Genomic DNA, 15,479 nt, shown 5'->3' on the forward strand with positions numbered 1-15,479 from the left:
GCTAGAAGCACAGTGGGAAGCAGCTACTCCCTCAGCCCAGCTGGCCTGCAGAGCTCCCTCTGGCCCTCCCTCTGGCTCCTGTCCTCCCATCTGGGCCCTTTTTATTGGCTCCCAACCCTGTGGATGGTGATTAATCCTCGGCCTGATGTGCATAATCTGTTTTGTTGGGGAAACAAGATTGTCTTGCCCTGGGGATGTTGATACAAATCTGCTCCAGGGACAGGAATGCAAATGAGAAGAGGGGGTTTAATTGCTTGAGGATCTGACCTTCCCGTAAAGGAACCATCCTTTTCTTTACAAAGCAGGCAGAGCAGAGTTTGGGGTGACCTTCACTCCCAGGTTCCTTCTGCCTGGACCCTAGACTGGATTGGCTGGTGGGTGTGGCTACTTTGGCAAAAGAGGCAGGAGGTCAGAGCCCACGAAGAGAACGTGGGGCCTCCCTGAGCAGCCCCTGCGTCAGTTTTAAGTTGAGGGCCCAGAGCCACCCATGACTGCTGCCTGGCAGTCCTGGAGAGTTCGACAGGATCCGTGAAGAGCCCCTGCACGCTGCTGGATGGTGCACATGCTCGACTGGGAACACCAAGGGCTCACGGGATGCCACACCACCGTGGGTGTCGCTGGTGCCGGGGCCTCCCATCACTGCCCTTGACTTCCGCTGGCAGGGAGCTGGAGGCAGGATCTAGGAATGGAGAGCTGGTTCTTTATCGGGCTCACAGCCACTCCCTTGGCGCCTTGCAACAGCAAGGACACAAGGGTGGACACTGCACAGAAGCAGATTCTAGCTCAGCCCACAGGTCAGTCAGACTGTGGCCCAACAGTGAAATGGGCTTCCTTTGGAAAACAGCCAGCTTTCTGTCTGTGGAGGCATCCAGGTCATGGTCAGGGTCCAGCTGTTGATGACGGTAATAGTAATCGCTAGCGACGAAAAAGAATTTATTATATGGCAGGCGTTACAGTGTGCCCTCCGCAATCATCCCGTGTAATCCGGCCAACAATCCTATGAGTAGGGTCCATTATTGGCCCCGTTCTACACGGGAGCAAACTGAGGCTCGCTCACGATCAGCTTGTGGAGACGGGCTTCAAGTAGAAGCGGTCTGACTCCAGGGCTGGAGGTCTTTACCCTTCACCAAGCTTCCTTAACGCACGCCCCAAGCATCTTCCTGCTCACCGTCCTCTGCAAGTTCCAGAAAACAAAGTAGAAGGGAGAAGGCGGATGTGCCGTATCAGAGCTCGCTCGGGTGGGAGCTATTCGGGGGCACAAACAAGCTTCCGCTTGGGGGACTCATTCCTCTTCCTCCTCCCCACCAAGAAGGCTAGCTGTTACAGCATGGTGGCAGCCGCGTGCCCAAGGGCAGGTCAGCCAGGGTTTTCCTCTAATCCAGACGTGCTGGACCCACAGGGAGAGCTCCGCACTCCTCGGTGTGGCCTTCAGAACCGTCGCGGTCTGCACCTGCTGGCATCCGCCTCGCCTCTGCTGTTCACATCTGAGGGAACACGCTGCCACCACATCAGGCCATCGCAACTCAGTTCCCTGCACGGGCCCTGTTCCCCGCCTTTGTCCAAACCGTCCTGTCCCCTCCCCTTGGAATATTGCCCCTTTCGGAACCCCATTTCTTCTGCAAGGCCTCACCTCTTTCAGAAGTCCTTCCTGATGGTTCACAAGTGTGTTCTCACTAAATCTCTCTGTCTCTGTCTCTGTCTCTGTCTCTGTCTCTGTCTCTCTCTCTCTCTCTCCGTCTTTCTCTCTCTCTCTCTCCCTCCTCCCTCCCACACACATTTCTGCCTCTCTCTACCCTTGTGACTACCCATAATGCATCCTATTAGGCCTCACCTTCTAATTATTTACATAGGACACTGGGAGTTGACCACAAAACCGAGGTCAGAGTTTCAGGAGCCATGGTGGTTCCAGGGACCTCAGGACTTAGAACCAGGAACTTGGAATTGCCGGGCCCTCTCTCTTCCAGGCTGCTCAGCTGTGCCCACTTCTGGGTTCCAACTTTATTCTCATGTGGTGCGTGACACTGAGAAGTTCAAGAATCACAGGCTTACAACCAAATGGTTTCAGAGGCAAGGGAACTTCCCTGGAAGTTTCACATAAAAAGTCCCAGGGAAGGATTCTGATTGGCCCAGCTCAGATCATCTCTGGCCAATCCCAGTGGGCAGCAGAATGGAGGAGCCTCTTTCTGGTGTCTACTCCAGGCCATAGGCAGCCCCCACCCTAGAGCCTCACAGTGGGAAGGAGGGTGAGAGCGGCAGAAGGGAAAAGGGCAATGGGACGGACAGAAGCCATCGTGTTTACCTCACCCTGACCCGATGAGGGTCTGGCTCACAGCAGGTGCTTTTGCTTCCTTATTTTTCTTCAATTTCGAAAATGTTCAAATCTTAGAAAAATTATAAGGATAGTCCCGAAAAGACCTGTATACATTTTACCATTCCTCAGGTGTCAGTAGTTTGCGTCTGCATTCCCATACTCTGCGTACACACATACATGCGTGCCCATTTTCGCTGAGTTATTTAAGAATCAGTTGCGGACATCGTGTCACGTCGCCCAGACGTAGACTTTGGTAAGAACAAGGCATTCTTCTACAGAACCACAATGCAGTTTTCACGCTCGGGAAATTTCACAGTTCGTATTCAGATCTCTCCATTTGTCCCGATTATGTCCTTTGTGGCTATTTTTGGTGTTATTGTTGTTGTTCAATACGGAATCTAATCAAGGACCACGCACTGAATTTAGTTGTCATAATTCTTAGCCTTTAGACTCCTTAAATCTAGAACTATCCCTCACTGTTTTTTTCCTATCTTTCAGAGTATTAATATTTTCGAGGGTTCAGCCAGATTTGCAGTATGTCCCCCAATATGGATTTGTGTAGTTATAACCTCATAATTGCACTCATATTGACCCTTTTTGGCAAGAATGTTACATAGATGTGCATCCTTTTCAGTGTTTCATACCTGAAGGCACCCAATGGCATTTCGCCCCATTATTGGCGACGGTAGATTTGACCAACTGGTCAAGGTAATGTGCACCGGGTTTCTGCATTGTCAAGGCACTGAGATATAGTCTCCCCTTCCTATGGTAACTTGAGACTGTGTGAATATTTTCTTCTCTAGGAATCTCCCGCCCACTGTTCGGTATCCACTGATGAGTCTTACCTGAATCAGTTATTACTGTGGTGGTTGTGATAAGCATATTTTCTATTTCTGTCATTCCTTTTGCTCGTTTTAGTTGGCATTCCTCTGTTTAAAAAAAGGTCTTTGCTTTCTCATCCCCTGAAAATAATTTAGCATCAGTGTGAGCTCATGGATAATTCTTTCCTATTCACTGTGTTTTAATCCATCCCTGTCATTATTCACCTTGACTCTCATAGTCACCCCAACTTGGCTAGTAGAGCTTCTTCCACCTGGATTCTGGGTCCTTTTGACACGTCCCTCTTGCATTTCCAGCACTGTCTCACTTTTTGGCTCTACAAAAATGTTCCAGATTCAGCTTTTAAATAAATGCATCCTGAAAACTGCATTACGTAGGAGGTTGGCCAGCTTCTCGTCCCATGATTCTCCAACAACTGCTTGCGGTGGAGGACTTCGTTGCCTTTTGCAAACCCCAGGCTTTAGGTCTGGTGACAATATCCAATTTTCAGGCGGAGAGATGGCTGAATTCACTCAGCAAGCAGAGAGAAAATAAGATTGGAAATGCTGCCACCAATTTAACAACGTTTCCCAACCTGTTGACGAGGAAGAAGTTTGCATTCACGTCCAGTCTCTGACGGTCTTTATTTGCAGTGGGATCTGTAACAGAATGGGGTGTGCTTGTGTGTGTGTGTGAAGGAAAGCCCCCGCATCCTTCTGAGCGTGAGTGACTGTGGCGAGTTTGTGAGTTCACATCCATCCGTTGGGGGCAGAGTGGAAATAGCGTGGATTTTGGAGCGTGGACCCCCTGAGTATAGTTGGGCTGCTGCCACTGACTAGCTCGGTGACTTTGGGCAGGATGACTCAGCCGCCTGCCTCTGTTTTCCTGTCTTGGAATTAGGCACAGCAATGTCTCCGTGAGAGCGTTATAGTGAGGATTAAATGAGATTCTCTGAGACAAGCCCAGCTCCCAGTGCAACAGCGTGAAATAAGCGATGCCTGTTAGTATGATACGAGATGTCCATCTAGAAGAATGGGGACAGATCTGGTAATAAACCCACCAGATCTCACGTGCAAGCGAGCACATCTCCTCACGAGTGGCCGTGGGGGCTCTGTACACCTATTCCAATGACACTGCTGCCATCCAGGACCCTTTTTAGAACGCCTCTTGTCAAGGGCTGTGAGAGCCTCTTTTTGGTGACAAGTCTTATCTAACTTGAAACCAGCCTTGAATTCCCAGTTTGGGAAATAAAGTAGCGTATAACGGTTGGGGGTACCACTCGGGTACAAAGCAAAATTTAATTCTAAAAAAACGAGATCTCTTTTCCCGTGTGGGTGGGATACTGCCTAGGAAGACCCTCCCAAAGGTCTGGGCATCGGACCCACCTCCCACCCCTACTAGTGGGAGAGGCACACAGCCTCGCAGTGACTATCACTGTGTGTTTGGGGTATGTGGGGCGGGGGCGGGGGCGTTGAACACAACACCCAGTTGGTTGTGTAAGGTCTAATATCTTTGTTAGAGTGTGTGTGTGCGTGTACGCGTGTGCGTGCATCCGATTCCTTCACAGCCTTGCATGCGTGTTTAATGGTTGTGAGCGTGTGTGCAAAGCATGCAGACGTGTGTGTGCAACTTCCTGACGCTGTGGCATGGTGACTCACAAAGAGAGTTACCCCCCTTTCCAGCCTCTCATGTAGCCTCTGGAACCTCTTTCGTCAGACTACAAGCCCACGCTCCCTCCCCTCGGCTCCCTACCCCCACCCCCCACCCCTACTCCAGGGACCCTCGGCCTCAGTCAGGACTGCAAGCCTGGGGACCGTCCCACCAGCTCAAGAATGGGCAGGCGGGGCAGTGGCAGTGGAGGAGGAGGGAGGGAAGATGCCCTATGATCTTCTCCTAAGAAGATCATAGGGCATCTTCATCCAGTCATCACCCAGATTATTTTGTCCCACCCGATGATGCCTTCTCCCATAATTATCCTCGCACTTAAAATTAAATAAGAAAACAAATCAGCTAGACAGATCTCTCACACACACACACACACACACACACACACGGAATCCCCAGCCGGGGATCTCATCTAAGCAGGGCACACGCCCAAAGGTTTATGAAGGTTCCCTGGGTGCCAGGGATGTCCATACATCATCTCACAGCAGACTAGGGGGTGCTGCCCTCATATGGCAAACAAGGACCCTGAAGCTCGGAGAAGTTCCGGGACTTGCCTGAGGTCACATAGAGAGCAAGTGGCAGATCCAAGAGGTGTGTGTCTGACCTGAGCGTGTCCAGTCCTTTCTGCACAGGTTCACACAGTTCCCCCCCGGCCCCGCCGTCACTGTGTTTCATTCTTCTAGCCCAGGAGGCAAAGGGCCAGGGTCCTCAGACTGTCCGAGGGGCAACAGTGTGAGGGTGTGAGACCAGCTGAGGCCAGGTCCTGCATCCCGGGTTCCCAGATGGCCCCTGGTTGTCATGGAGAAGAGCAGGTGTGTGGAAGGGAAGACCAGGTGAGCCAGGCTGGGTCCTCAGGTGCCCGTCACAGGCTCAGTGGTGCGGGGAAGAAAGCCCTGGCCTGTGGAGGCAGAGACCCACGTGTGCGACTGCCGTGGTGAGGGTCGCAAAGCAGGGGACACATACGGAGATGCTGCAGCCTTTGAAATTCTTCAAAGATGAGGATGAAGACAAGCTCCCCAGGACAGCTGCTTTGTCTCTCGATTATCCCCTGGCCTTCCTTTAGAGGTGAGTAGACGTGAGAGCAGGCAGCAGAGGCCAGGGACGCGGAGGCTGGCCCGCTTCCCAGAGGGCACTGGAGCGCGTGCTGTGTGAGTACCGGGAACCGAGCCAAGCTGTCACCAGCACCAGCTCTGGGAGGTTGGTACTATTATTATCTCTGCCTCATAGCTAGAAATCACAGCTCAGAGAGGTTCAGCAGCTTGCCCGAGGCCACACAGCCATAGCTGGAGAGTCAGGTTCTACCCAGGATCTGTCAGGCCCCAGGCGTGTGCCTCTCCCCCTGCTCCGTACCGCGTAACCATGCTTGTCCTTTCCCAGGACAGTGGCACTGCCAGAGCCCAGCTTCCTGGGGATGGCCCAGCCAGCCTTCTAAAGCACTGCAGGAGAACCCTTTGCAGGTAACACGCAGACATGGCCCCGGCCCGTTCTAAGTGCTTCGCGTGTGTTAACTCGTGATAACGAACACTCTAGCCACCTCCGCGGTGCCAGGCCCACGCCGGCCGCTGACAGTTAGGCTCTCGTTCTCAGCCCCTGCACACCAGCATCTCCCGCGGGGGCCGCGTCCGCACAGAGAGGAAGGTGAAGCTCCGGGAGCCTGTTCCCTACTCAAGGCCCAAAGTCATAGAACTAAGACCAGCATCAGGCCTCCTCCCCCGAAGCCTGATGCGGCCGCGTCAGGAGATGCTGACGTTTGCTTGGTCACCAGGTGGAGACCTGGGACTTTCGGCCTGCCCGGCAGAGAGCCGAGCCAGGGGACAGAGAGCCGGGGCCAGCGCTGCCCACGCCACTGCCCGCGGGAAACATTTGTGCCAGCTGAGGAGTAAGATGCACACTCGCAGCCGGCCAGCGCTCGGGCTCAGGAGCGACAGCAGGCAGTAGAGGCCGCCAGGGCCCTAGAGAAGTTCGGGGCGGCCTCTGGAAGATGGGGAACAGGGATGGCAAGGAAGAGCCATTGGGTGTGGACTGGCAGGGAACGGGGGTGGCCCTCCTGGCACGCAGACCCTGGGCGCTGGTGAGGCAGTGCTAAATTCCTCATGGAGTCCAGAGAGAGGAAGCAGAATTCAGCAATTCTGCAAGTTGTTCATGGATTCTAGTCTTGATCAGGGAAAGCGGAGGTCAAAGAAGACCCCCGTGGGGCTGGAGAATGAATGCAGTTAGCCAGGACTCCAGGTAGCGAAGGAGGATGGTGAGGGAACCCCGTGTGCAGATGTTGAGGCCGGAAGGGCTGAGAGATGGCCAAGAAGTCGCGGGGGGTGGGGGACACTGGAGAGGTGGACGGGGCGGCTAAGTGGGGGCTTGTCGGCCATCTTATCTCGTGCCGAAAGCTACGCGGAGCGCTTGGATGGTTTCTCACCGGGAAAGGCCGTGATCAGACGTACGTTTATAAAATATCTAGCCGAGCAGCTGGGTGGAAAGTGGGCGGCAGAAAGCAGCTGGGAGCCGGGTCGGTCAGGCGTGGTGGAAAGGGGCGATGGCTTGGGCCATCTTGGGGAGATGGCGATGGGAGGAATGGATGGGTCTGAGATATATTTAGGAGGTAGAATTGACAAGACCTGATGATCCGCTGGACTTGGGATTTGGATGTGACCTTGGCGAGACAGCAGGTAGAGATAGACGTTCAGTAGACACGTTGATGTTCACGCCTGGAACTGAGAAGGAAAGCCGGAGCTGAAGATCTTGACTTAGGAGTCATCCATGTCCAGGTGACAATGACATGATGGCAATGGGCAGAGAACGGGCACAGCACCATCAGCAAGAGCTCTAGGGTCCCAGAGGGTTGACAAGTGAGGGAGGCGGAAGCCAGCTCGGAAGAACGAAGCCACGAGGCCAAGGTGGAGGGGGAAACCTGGAGATTGGGGTGCCGCAGAGGGCTAGAGGGTATTAGAGAAGGATCGAGTGGCCGGCTGTGTCACCGCTGCTGGATGCTAAACTGTCGGCTAGACTTAGGGACATATATGTCCGGTGACGTCTGGGACAGTGAGAACGAGCGTCTGGAGGAGGGAGCGGAGGGCAGAGATGGGAGGCAGTGAGCTTACGGATTCCTCACAGGCAAAAGAGACAGGAAGATGCGGGGGCAGGGATGGGCGTGACGTGGTGGCCCGGCCGATGCACAGCGACACCCTAGAAGGGGCGGGGGCAGCAGCCGGCCCGAGAGGGCAGCGGGAGGGCAGAGAATGCCAGGGAGAATATTCTGGGCGGCAGCCTGCAGGGGGTGGGCCATCTTTAGAGGATTTTGGTCAAGGGAGCTCACGACCCTGTGTAACTTGGTCCTACCCTCCTTTCCGGCCTCCTCTCTCGCTGACCCCCTTTGCTCGCGGATCGAATGAGAAATTTAGCAGTGATCTCTGCTATTTAACACCGCCACGCTTTTGCTCACCTGTGTCCTCCACCTGCACTGCCCTGAACACACCTCTGCTACCTGGTCATCCATGATCCAGCGCCCCATATGCATCCCATTCATGACCTGACTCACCGTGTGCCTGTAGGCGTGTTGCTTATTTCCTGCCTCAGTTGCCGGGTCTGTTCAATGGGAAGAATTAAACTAGTAGCTTCCTCCCAGGGTTGCGAGTGTCACATGAGATCGAGCGTGCAGAAGGGTGTCTGGTCATCGGCGTTTCCGTAAATGGAAAGGTAGCCTGACAGCCACCCATTAAATACAGCCTGCCCTCCTCCCAGTGGGCAGGCTATGGCCGCCTCGTTCTTTCCGGCCATGGTCTCATGCCCTCCTGAGAATTCTAGGCTCTTCTTCCTCAATGAACCCTATCCCATCTGCTCGTTCCCAGCCTCTTCGGAGATTTACTCCAATCCGGCCCTGAGTTTGGACATCTTGTCTGAAAATTGAAGGCTGCCCGTGAGAGAGCTAAAGTGCAGGAATTAGTTATGATGGGCACAAATTGAATTTTAATAGAGATGTACGTGGCACGGAGCCAGTGTACTCAGGCAGAGGGAAGGTAGTAATTAAAAGTTAACGAGTTTAGAAATGTGGGAATCCTCAGGGAGGGGTGGGGGAGGTGGGCCGGGAGGAGCAAGAGGCCCCCAGCCAGGCGAGCTTTCCTTCCCCTGGCCCAGAGGCGCCCCTCTCGCTCCTGAGGATCCAGAAGGGAGGGGGGATCCCCGTCTGCACACACGGGGGCGTCTCTAACAGTGGGGTGGTCCTGGAGTCCAAGGAACCCTCAGACAGCACCCTGTGCCACCATGAAGAACACAAGGGCCAGAGCAGGGTTTCACGTCCTGGGCGCTACTAACGCGGGGTAGGTGGTTCTTTGGGGAAGGGATTGCCCTGCGCATCACAAGGTGTTTAGCAGCATCCCTGGCCTCTGCCCACCACATGCCAATAGCCCCTTCCCCAAAATGTGACAAACAAAAATGTCTCCAGACATTGCCAGATGTGCCCTGGACAGGGGAGAAGGGGCCACGTCACCCCCATCAAAAACTAGTTTTCTAGAGTGAGGTGCTGGTGCCCCCTACGCTTCACTCCAGACTCTCCTAGCTGGAACCAGACGGGCCCCCTGCCTGCCGACAACCTGCCGTGCTAGGGTCAGGGGTGCGGCTTGGGAGGAAGTGAGGGTGGGGATGGCCGGCCCCTCCATCTCCTCTTGGGGTCTTTTCTGTCCTGTCCCCCTTTGTCTTTTCACGACAATCCCGGTAGACGATACTTCATCGAGTTTTATGGAGTTGCTTTTGTCGATGCTTCATTTGGTCCTTGCCGTGAGATGAGCAGGGCAGGTGTAACAGCTTCATTGCACAAAACAAGACGGAGGTTTGGAGAGACCGAGAGGCTGGGCAAGGGCTTGTTCTAGAGTGGAAGGCTGCGGCTCCCCGAGGTGTGAATCACGTGCTCCCATCTCCTCCGGGTGTTCCCGCTGAAAGCATCTCTGAGGCCGCCGTTGGAGGAGAACACGGGGTCTTGGTTACCTGTAGCATCCCCAACCTGGTCCCCACAGCTGCCCCCAGATGCCTCCCAACATGGCCTTGGGGCCCTGAAGCCTGGGCTCCCCCCACCCTGAGGTGGAGGACCCCCCTTGCTTTAGCACAGGTTCTTCCTGGACCTGAGGGGTCCAGCGTCAGCTCTGGGATATGCTGGTGACAGGAGAAACCAGAAGGGAGGTGGACGGGAGGGAGGGAGGTGGACGGGAGGGAGGGAGGCAGCGTGGAGAGCCCCGGAGGATCAGGGTGGGCAGCAGGCAGGGAGAGGCACAGCTAGATCCCTGGGCCTCAGGTTGACGTTGCAATAATTATGTCAATTAAGACAAATAAGTTCAAAGTGTACAGGGAAAGAAAGAAAAAAGGAGCAAAAGTCTCTCAAATATTGGCTGCCTCAGTTTCCATGGCAACCTGTTTCCTCACACTCTCATCAGTGTGTCCTGGCTTGGGGAGGAAGTGGAGGGGCTGTTACCTCCCAAGGAAGCCGGAGATGGATGGTGGGTGTCACCAAGCTAAGGGCAGCGGGGGGTGGGGGCACACGCCCAGAGCCTTGAGGGAGTCACACAGCCACAGCATGGCTGTGCGGGCCCCTAGGCCAAGCCCTCCTCCTTACCACTGGGACACGGCGGCTCTGAGGGGAAACCCAGAGGGGGGTGTGAGCTAATGTCGCCACCGGAATTCAAACCTAGGCCCCTGAGGCTCCACCCACTGTGGCTTGGACTGCACCAGGCCGCCCAGTTGAGTGACGTTCTAGCACGACAGGAAGCCAAGGCTCAAGAGCCTGTTTGATTTGGTGACATTTCCCTCATTGGGTTGAGCATCTCAGACTATGAGGGGACATGCCGTGTCGGGACACACTCCGCAAGATCGAGGCTGCCGCTCCGATCGACCCTCTCTCCCTTTGGGTGCCCACTGAGTTTTCTCGGCGGCGTCATCTCCCCGTGGGTCAGAGCGTCACCCCTGGGTATCCGGGCCCTTTGGGAGTGGGGCAGGGAACACGTGTCCACAGAGCCATGAGTCCCCCTGAAGCTGGGGCGGGCAGGATGGCTCTCAGAAGCTCCCGTGTGTCCTCGCTTCCGCTGACATGCTCAGTTGGCACAGCTCAGCATGTCCACCCACAGCTCCGGGTCCACGTATGGCACCCAGCGTGACCCACCACGCAGGTACGCACGGTGTTAGCGTTGCCTCGGTTACTTGTCACAGGGCAGCCCAAGGAGTCCACGAAGCCATCACCAGGCTTCCCGTTTCACAGATGCAGAAACAGGTCCAGGAAATAAAAGGGGCACAAGCAAGGGATGTGGAGCAAGGGAAGCAGACCCTCCGCTGACCCCGCCGAACGGAACAGTCTAGAATACACAGGTGTGCTTCCTCAAGCCGTACCTTCTCTTCTCCCCCGTCACCTCCTCCCACTTTCCCAGAAGCCCTAGGGACAGGCAGCAAGGCGCCCAGACTCCCCAGGGTGCGGAGTGGAACACGCACAGGAAGCCCTGGCTTTGGTGAAAGGCTCTCAAGGAAAGCCGTCCTCTGATGAACTGAGGCTCTTTATTCAACCACAAGGAAACTTACTATGCAAATTAGGAAGGATTTGAGCGTTCATCACCTGTGATTGACACGTTCCAATTTGGCCTGAATCCCTGGTAACCGGTGCACAGGGTGTAGGGTGGGCGGGCAGGCGTGGCCAGGTCCTTGGGGAGGCAGGGAGAGGTGGCCCCCTCAGAAGCACATATGTTTTTTACCTGGGATATTCCAATATATGGAGATGAGATGTTTCTCCTTTCTCCCCACACAGCTGGACCAGAGACCTCAGCTTGCCCGGGGGATCGCTTTTTCTCCCCGCTCCCTAGGTCTCCCCACACCCCGCCCCCTCATGGCTCTCAGCCAGGACACAGAAGCTAATGAGACCTTGACTCGGTTATGCTCTCAGGCAAGCACGTGGTCTAGACAGAGGCCTGGGGAGTCGATTGCCTTGGTGCCTGACTCCCCCTCCCCACCCATCTCCCTCAGAGCCCCATTCGTGGGATTTCTCAATGTGGTCTTGCTGAGTTTCTTTGTCCCCTAAGATGAGTCTCTGCCACTGCCCCCTTTTTGGCTCTCTGACTTTTCAGCCCTGATGTGCTTATGACTGAATTTCCACCAGCCAGGGGAGAGGTCATCTCCCAGCAGCTGCCCAAGACCCTGAGGCAGAGGAGGAGGAGGAGGGGGCGTGATTGGAAACAGACTTCAGCTCCACCTGGCAGCCCCTGGGGGCTGGGGGACGCCAGAGAGTCCTGGGCTCAGTGCCAGTGGCGGGCAGGTGGAGGCCCCCAGAGGGCTTGGCGAAGGGAGAGGCCTTTCGCCCTGCAGAACGAGGAATAGTAACCCAGAAAGACAGCCCCCCCAAAGAGATGGGGCACAGACCCTGGAGGTCAACCCACAGCACAGCTGCTCCTTGACCCTGAACCCTAGACAACATATGCTGTGTGGAAGCCCACCCACAGGAGCAGGCCCAGCCTGGCCCCGGCCTCTGGTCAATTAGCTATTGCTGCCCAGAAAACCACCCCAAACCCTAGTGGCTTAAACGACCAGATCCGTACTTTCTCTGCTGGTCTCTCCTGGGCCACTCACGAAGTCACACTGGGCTGGGCTGGGACAACTGGGGTGCCACACCTCTCGTCCTGTGCTTTGTCACCCTTTGTGAATGATGGTCTCGGGACGGGAGTCCGAGAGGGTGAGTGTAGAAGTTGCAAGACTCTTGACATCTAGGCTCTGGAATGTTCCGCCACACCCTATCAGTGGAAGCCAGTGGGAGGCCAGCCCAGACTTAGGGGGGAAGTAGACTGCACATCCTGAGTGTGTCTTGACCTGGCAGCCTCACAAGTCACCTTTTGCAGGTGGCAGCTCACCAGTGGGCCCCCCGGGCCTCGTTACCACAGTTCTGGCCTGGGTTCCCCACTAAGTGTCTCTGAAGTCAACCACCAGGGTAACTTTGAAACCTAAAGAGAACAGGCAGAGATTGGAGGTGGGTCAAGCTGACGAAGCCAGGGAATAGGGCCACAGAGAAGCTGGGGTCATCCCAGGGGCTGAGCAGATGTGCAGAAAGGCCAAGAGGGGAGTTGGCTCTGGGTCCTGGGGCTCAGGGCAGCCATGCTCACAGCTCCTGACACCAATTGTCATGGGCAGCCGAAGCTCAGGCGCTTCTCCTCGGGCCGGTCTGCTGGGCAAGGGCTTGTCCTAGAGGAGTGGGCGCTGGGCCCGGTGTCGGGGGAGGGGTCTGTGAGAGGGGACTGAGGGCAACGCCCCCTCCTCCCAAGACAGATGACATCAGTAATCCCAGTGGCTGATGACTCTTCGTGAATGTTTGCCAGGCCCTGTCCTAAGCACTTCACAGATACTTCCCCCTCCAATGTGCCTTCAAGTAGGGACTTCAATGTGGTGGTTAAGAGCACAAAATCTGGGGCAGCCTCCTGGAGCCCTGCCACCTACGGGCTGTATGATCTTGGGGAAGTTACTCAACCTCTCTGTGCATCTTTTTTGTCTGCCAAATTTGGATAAAATTAAGTTTGACTTCACGGAGTAGTTAATGAGGAGTAACTGCGTTATCATAGGTAAAGTGTTTAGAACGGTGCCTGGCCTATATATTATTATTATTATCATTAATTATTAGGTGTCTGGCCTCTATATTATTATTATTATTATTATTATTATTATTATTATTACTACTACTACTACTATTACTGCTGCTACTATTACCGTTATTATTATTACTCCTGTTTTATACATGAGAAAATGGAGGCACAGAAGAGATTAGGCAACGTGCCCAAGGTCACACGGCAAATCAAATATAGTCAACAGCCCTCCTCTGCCGCCAGCCCTCAGCTCAGAGGGATTTAAGCAGAGCAAAGCAGGGTGATTTGACTTGGGGGCCCCTTGACACTGTGCTTTAGTGGGGTGCTTTCGAGCTGTGCAAGCGGTCGGCCTGCCCAGGCTTGCCAAACACCACCGTGTGTAAGGCAACGTGTCAGCCACCGAGTGTGATACAAAAAGTCGGAAGGAGAGAACGGACGGCAGCCGAAGAATTAGGAACCAGCCCAGTGGGACGGCAGCTCTGCGCCGTGTGGGATCCTCGGGCACGGGGACCTGGTCGTGGGGGATGACCCGGATGCAGTTCTGCCAAGTCTGCTAGGCAGTGACAAAAAGCAGGGCAACGTGATGGGCTTCCATAGAGTTAAATCCGTTCAGTATATAAAACCCTCCAACCCTTTTACTCTTTGGGAGTTGAAAAAGTCCTTTAAAAAAATCCAGTGAAATCTGCATGATAGATTTTTTTGTTCTTGTTGTTTCGTATCCTTGTTGGTCAAATTAAAGTAAGCCACTCCGACCTACCCCCCTAGATATGGGTGTGGACAGAGATATAGCTGTAGATAGAGGTTTGGGGGAGGGGCAGTTTTACTGGTCTGTGACGTCGCAAGGCCTGTGCTATACCAGTCATATGTTTCTCAAGGTGCGAATGGTGTCACATTACATTTGCCCCCAAAGCCCCCAGCTCAGCACTGGGCATTAGTCGTCGTTGGTGTGTGTTTTTGACCTTGATGGCAGGGCGGCCAAGGGAGAGATGTAGCCCAGAGTGGGAAGCTAGGGGAGGGCTGGAGGAGCAGGCTCTTTCCTTCCCACCTGGGCACCTGAGCCTTGGACTCAGAGAGGAGAAATACAGCAACACCTGAAGCCTTGCCCCAGATAGAGAGAAAGAGCGTCAGCTCTGACCTTGAGCCAGGTATGGCCAGGAAGGACATGAGCGTCCCGCCACACACCTTGCCCTGCCAGGCACTGCGAGATGGCCAGGGAGGCCTCTGCCCAGCTTCCCTTGACCTGACCTGCCTGGGCAAGCTGAGGAAGCCCCAGCAAGACTGGTGCCTCCTCTACCCTTATCGACACTCAATAATCCCACAAACATCTGGTCTGGGGAAATCAGGAGCCTGGTAGGGGTCAGGGAGCGGGATGGCCAAGCAGGATGCTCGGGCCGGCTGGACAGAGCTTGACAGGGTTCACACCGTCATGTGACCAAGCTCAGTGCCACCCGGTGCCCCCTGCCCCCTGTAAATGCTTCCTAGGCACGTCCGCCCCACCCTCCCTAGTACTGATCAGCCATTTTCCTTTGTGGTAATTAAAGGGGCCGCGCCACAAAGTCGTTCCGGCTCTAACATGAGCAAGTCCTTGTTCCGTTCTGTTCCGTGCCATTCAGAGATGCCGAGGGCCGGACGTGGAAGTCCTCGCTGCTGCCTCAGGGCATCCTGTCGTAGGACGTGAGTGGACTGAAAGCGGCACTGGGCACGATGGGTTCCTCAGCAGACTATGGCAGCGGCGGCAGCGTCTGCCTCCAAACGCGGGGAGCTGACGATTCCGCAGTACCGTGAGATGACGACCTCGCTGTTCCTGTCGTCGTTCTCACTGAGCCCCGGAGCCCGGCACAGTGCCTGGCATGCGGTAGACCCTCCCGTCTGAGCCGAATGATCGATCATAACGGTCATCGCATAAGGTCCCGTTTCCTGAGGCTTATCAGGCGATGCGAATGTTAAAAATCACCGTGGGGCGCCAAATGGCGAGATAAAAAAAAAAAGCCACAGGGCTGACGCGGGAAACGGGGCGCGGGGACACCTAATAACGATGATCGCACAGCGTCACACGCAGTCAGGGGTTCCGAAATGCAGAGCTACTACAATAAATG

General features: G+C 55.0%; 1 protein-coding gene across 1 annotated transcript in view; it reads left to right on the forward strand.

Annotated features, from left to right (window-relative positions):
* Positions 1-15,479, forward strand: part of SDK2 (sidekick cell adhesion molecule 2) — a 243,119-nt gene that overhangs the window by 114,450 nt on the left and 113,190 nt on the right.

This window comes from Pteropus medius, unplaced genomic scaffold (genome assembly GCF_902729225.1).
Source record: "Pteropus medius unplaced genomic scaffold, Ma_sr-lr_union100, whole genome shotgun sequence".
Taxonomy (NCBI): domain Eukaryota; kingdom Metazoa; phylum Chordata; class Mammalia; order Chiroptera; family Pteropodidae; genus Pteropus; species Pteropus medius.